The sequence below is a fragment of the Trematomus bernacchii genome, unplaced genomic scaffold (assembly GCF_902827165.1).
Source record: "Trematomus bernacchii unplaced genomic scaffold, fTreBer1.1, whole genome shotgun sequence".
NCBI classification, from domain to species: Eukaryota; Metazoa; Chordata; class Actinopteri; order Perciformes; family Nototheniidae; genus Trematomus; species Trematomus bernacchii.
Window position 1 is genome coordinate 757,045 of NW_022987429.1, and position 6,349 is coordinate 763,393.

Sequence of the window (6,349 nt, forward strand, 5' to 3'; positions counted from 1 at the left end):
GCCACCGTCCTGACGTCAGTAACGTGTTCAAATCTGGATCAGTTTTTATCAGATCCGTTGCAGCCCCTTTTTTAGAGATTTGGGTATGGAGGAAAATAGAGAGGGTTGTGTTTTCTGACACTTGGTGAGTTCCCTGGAACACCGGGTACACATATTCATGTATAAAAGACGTACAAAAGTGCATTTTGCATGATAGGTCCCCTTTAACTCCTGCACCATGTAATCACTTTTAATCTCTTAACCTGTGGGCTTTGGTCTGGTTAACACCTATCCACCTCCTCGTGCTCTTTCTGTTCCTGCAGTCCTGATGTTTCATTTACTCTCATCTACATTTGGCCATTTGATACACCACAGTGATATAAGCAGCCTCAGATCCCCCCCTAATAGCGGTCAGGGCCTAACCTAGTTTAACAGCAATGAAGGTTACATCACAGCCTCACTATTGGTAAATGTCAAAGACTGCCACTGGGTGAGTTGTTGAATCCAAAAGGAGGCAGAGGGTCATGGAAACAGTCGTTTGCAACACTGGAGAAAAGCCAACTCATGATCTCTGTCCTGTGATATCACATCAACTGTTCTTCTTTAACCATTACTGTCAACTCCTGTAGACAAATTTAGCATAATATTAATGTTCATCTCCAAAGCTGTATTTATACAGTGTAGCACGTAATAATGCAAGTTCGTTAGCTTTCAGTAATACAAAAAAATGTAAGAGCTACATACAGAAATGAGAAGTTTAAAAAACGTCAGCAGTCAAAACTGTTGAGTTTTCAGTCTGCTACGGAAGATGTGTTGACTTTCTTCTGTCTTGATCAATGGGGAGCTATTACTTAGCAGACAGGCTCCCTTTAAAGAGTACATAGCTCTGAGGTTGGGTTTTTTCTATGATAAAATATTTAATGGAAGCTCTAGCTTTTGGGTTTATCCTTATTATTACCTAGTCACAATGTCACCTAGTCAAAGAAGAGACATCTGATGGGAATAATGTGTAATCAAAAGTCAGTGAGGGTACATGTGGTTTGAGGCTCAAAGTAACATTGCATTTGGCCTGTTTTGTGACTGCTGCTTATAGGTTGCTGCAGGCGAATACCACCAACACCACCAGCCACTGTGGCTCTAAGTGTGTTCATTTAATGATGTTCACAACAGATAGCGGAGTCACAATGGACATGACTCAATCATTCCACACATCAGGAAGCAAACACTGAAACTAACATAACTGGAGGTTAAACAGAACACGGAGTCCAAAAAAAACAACCCGGATATCATAGGATATTTTTTGTTTTTCAGCAAGTGGTTCCCTTTGGGACCCACAAATAACCATTTGTACTGTATGTCAATAACTCACCCCATGTTACTGTCTTGAAAAACCCCTTTATTTCTTGCATGCCTTCTTCTGTATGCATAATTAAGCCATCGGTATGGTCCCTAATCCACACATGCATTTTTCACTACATCCATACTATTTGAAACACTTTCACATAAAATTGCAAAGACGCCATTGTTAGCGGTTAATGTAAGAATGCTATGCAAATTAGTGGATTTAAGCTAGCCACACTATATACTAAAATGCTACGTTAACACAGAGAAGCTTACATAACACGCATAGGGAGTGGGACACTTTCTGCTTAGTACAATAAACTACACTACATTTTGACAAAGCCAACAGTGGTGTGCTGCTATCAATCAATCAATCAATCAATCAATCAATCAATCAATCAACAACTTTATTAATCCCGCAAGGGGCAATTGGTTATGAGCAGCAGCTTATGTCATGTGCACAGGCAGGAACATACAGGAAGAAAACACACATCTACACCCGGGAGCACAGATGTGGATCATTCCAATTTACACAATAAATAGTTCATAGCATCACAATAATAAATAAATAAATAATCAAGTTAAAAGCCTTTCAAGAATTTAAAAGTTTGAGTGCAGAAGGGATGAATGATTTTGAAAAGCGATTAGTCTTTAGAGCAGGTAGAGCATATCTACGCCCTGATGGCAACAGACAAAATTCATGTGCAAGAACATGACCTGGAGAGGCCAGAATGCTCTCTGCTTTCCGCAGAATCTGTTGGTTACAGAAGGCAGGGTTCCCGCGGGGTCTTAAAAAGTCTTAAATTTGATCATCTGAATTTAAGGCCTTAAAAATGTCTTAAATATGACCAAAAAAATAAGAAAGGTCTTAAATATGATTTAGAAGGTCTTAAAAATGATCGGATTTGAAAGGTACTTCTGTGTTGCGATCGCGTCTAAATGTGTTTTGGGGGAAATGTCCGGGCTGCAAAGTAACCAGTACGGTAATAGCCTTTCAGTTCCCCCCAACAATTTGTATTGAATTAAATCAACATGGAACCAGTAATCACTCATTTTGTTTCCCCCGGCCCCTTATCGGAGAACACACAGCAGTGTTTCCCCTACCATTGTCTTGGAGGGGCGCTGCGCCCCGCCAACGGAGCCCCGCGCCCCCCCTAAAATTCAAGGTGTTTAAACATAAAAAAAAATAATATTTATATAGCACCAAATTGCAACTAATCTATATCTACTGTCACTTTTCACATTGAACATGTGCTCTTTTATTAAATAAACTAAACACTTTCATTTTAAGTTGTGAGTTTAGTGTTGGAGTTTATAATCCACAGCTCCTCTCTCTGCTCCAGAGGATTTAAAAAAAATATATCCCAATGTTGAAAATGAATACATTTCATGTACATATTTCTTCTTTCATAGCAATTTTCCTTCATACTTTCTTGCCGTTAAATAGGTCTTAAATTATATTCAAAGTGGTCTTAAAAAGGTCTTAAAAAGTCTTACATTTGAGTTGGTGAAACCTGCAGGAACCCTGAGAAGGAGTTTAAGTCTCTCTGTTTCACGCCAATGATCTTAGAGCAGGTTTTAACAATGCTGTTCAGGCTGTTCCTATCTTTCAGTGTAAGGCTATGGAACCAGCAGATAAAAGAAAAACAAATAAGGCTCTCAATGAATGCTTGGTAAAAACGACAAAGAATTCTATAATAATTATCTGAATGATGTATAACAGTAGACCCTTTAGAAAGGATTTAGTTAACTTGGACCTTTGTAGGGGGGTAACACATCAAATTGTACTCCATATTACAGAACGTTTTAGCCACTATTTGAAGAACTACTTGAGCTTCCTAATGTATGTCATGTTGTTTTACACTCACCAAATTATGCAAATGAAATGTTTAAACTGATTCATCTGGTAATTGAGAACTATCTCTCTCTACTTGTCATTGTGCCGTACATGGATGCTTTTGCTATAGGGCCATTAAATGATACCAGTTGGTCGTCTAACAAGAAATGAGTGAGCAGGTTTAGCTTTAGCTCTGATACCAAATTCAAATGGAGTCAACAATGTAAGAAGCTGCAGACAACATTTATCCACAACTACCTCTTTCTAGCTAGAGACATGTTCTGTAGGAGATAGAGGAATCCTAAAACGTATTTAGAGCTTCTAAATAAAGATGGAGAAACGAACGAGGCTTACGTGGACTTAGGCTATAGCGAGAATGGGAGAATGAGGATAAATTAGGAGATTTTTCTGCGCTGCATTTTGTTTGTTTAGACTCTTCTTTAATGTGTGCAAACTGAGCCGATATTCACACGTTTCTGAGCGAGGGTGGAAATGAACAGTTACACCCTTCCCTCTACTTATCATTCACACCTGCTGTTTCTTTCTTCCTCTTTTTTATTTTCTCTTCTCCTCCATTCTCTCTACCTCTCCCCTCCCTCTCTCCTCCCCATCTCTTTACCTGCCCATCTTGCTTTCCCTCTTCAATCCCTCACAATTTCTCCCTCGATAACGTTCGCTCTCCATCACCCACCATTCCTCATTCCCGCATGTCTTTCACTCAGTTTTTCCTTCCCCGCCTTGCTCCCCATACATCTTCACACCCCCGCCACCTCCCACCCTCTCTCTCTGTAGTCACTGCAGCGTGTCTAATGGTTCAGCTCCCTCTCAGCAGATACACCGAGCGGAAGCCAGGCAAACAGCAGCCCCGGATAACGCCTCCCAACCTCTGGCCTTATCAAGACTGACAGCCAGCTAGACCTAAAGCTATCAAACACACATACACATAATAGCAAAGATACAAGCCTGCACATGTACAGAGATACAAGCTGTACCGAGAAATAAATGCACACTCACACAAGCATTTGCATGCAAAACAAATGCACTGACACCGTGGTACAGGCTCAAACAGAGATATAAGTGATGCAAGAAATGCAGCTGCAACCAAGCGTGGACACACACACACACACACACACACACACACACACACACACACACACACACACACACACACACACACACACACACACACACACACACACACACACACACACACACACACACACACACACACACACACACACACACACACACACACACACACACACACACACACACACACACACACACACACACACACACACACACACACACACACACACACACACACACACACACACACACACACACACTCAACTGCATGACAGGAAATGTGGATGTATGCACACAAAGAGCTACAGATTTGCACTTACAATATAGCTCTATATGTAGCTTGAAATAAACTTACAGTGGCCATTATACTAGTCGTTAATGTGCATAGGCACACACACACACACACACACACACACACAAAAACACTCAAATGCATGACAGGAAATGTGGATGTATGACAAACTGAGCTACAGATGCACACCTACACATATAGCTCTAAATTAAGCTTCAAAGAAACACACAGTGGATGTTATACTAGTTGTGCAGAGACACACACACACGCACACGCACACGCACACACACACCAAATTGGATTTATGGATACTGACAGTGAGCTGTAGAACAATGTGGATGCCACAACAGAGGAGAGTGCAGTTGCAAGCCATGTAATCTACTATAGGAGGAGACAGGTGGCATAGTAGGCAGGAAGAATCTAATCCACGTAGAGAAGAGTGAGAGGAAGAGGAGTAGGAAGCAGCAGCAGGAGAGAAACAAAAGGGATGAATGGAGGAACAGATTGTCAGAAAAAGTGAATGAGAGTAGGGAGAAGGAGGAGAGTTGAGGCGGATACGAAAAGAAAGCAGTGAAAGTAGAACCAAATGGGGAAGATGACAAGGTAAAGAAGGATGATGAGAAAAGAGAAAGATTGACGAGAAAAAGAAGACGTATCACTATTTTCACAGAAAGTTTGATGTAGAGACAGGTTCAAATTCAAAAGGTTAAAAAGGTTTATTTTCATATCATATACACAACTATGGTGTAGTTATGTAATGAATGAAAAACTCTGGTTGCAGGTTTCGCAACATTGCAATTACAAGAAATACATATATATTTTTTAAACATCAATAAAAAATAGTGCAAGCAGACAAATAGGTGTCTATCCTTGTTCAAATGTTACTTTGTGATATTTATATAACTGTCACCTCCCTCAATAGAGAAAAGCGCTGATTACCAATAACTGCTAGCATGTACCTGCATGCATCTACACTTACATTTGGCATATCAATTTAATTGTTATAATTCAAATCACTGAAATTGGCTCTTAGTTCCTCACAACTTTTACTATTTATGTATGCCGATGAAGATGGTAAAAGTATTGCAGAGCCCACCTTTGGTTTATAGGATGTACACTTGAATTTGGCAGTCACACACAAGAAAGCCTTCTTCTTTAAGTACACACTTGCAAAGAGGCCTTTCCACTAGTTGTTTGGTGTGGTACTATCATTTGGCGCTGCTATCACACACAAACTCGCAAGTTTTTATAAACATGGACACTGACACACATACTCGTACACACAGGAAGCACTCAATATGGGGGACAAAAATACATCACAACCCTTTCAATGCCTTCCTCTCTGGGTGTACACTGTTCATAAGCTTGGTGGGGGTGGGGCATGTTGCAGATAAGGGGCCAATTGTAAGCGATTAGACCTTTTGCCAGCCAATCAGCGCAGCCCAGCACTGGACAGCAGCAATATGTTCAGCGCGGTCGGGGGGAGTATGCACTTACTCACACAGGAAAAGACATGTGGCCCTGCTATGGGACTGGTGTTGGGGGATATGAACTGTACACAAACACAAATTCTAAGTAGCATAAATGAAGATTTCATGTTGGAAAATTAAGAAATAAGCAGCCTGCTGATCTAGTCTTGGCCCTATTCTGTTCTTATCAATACTCAATCACATAATCAACTCCAATCCCAAGCATTCAGCACAACAACCCCTTATCCAATCAATAATGTCCACATGAAAAACCAATCAGGAGAAAATCACCATTTGCTTTACATTCCCAACATGTTGACTAATATATTATTATTGATAATA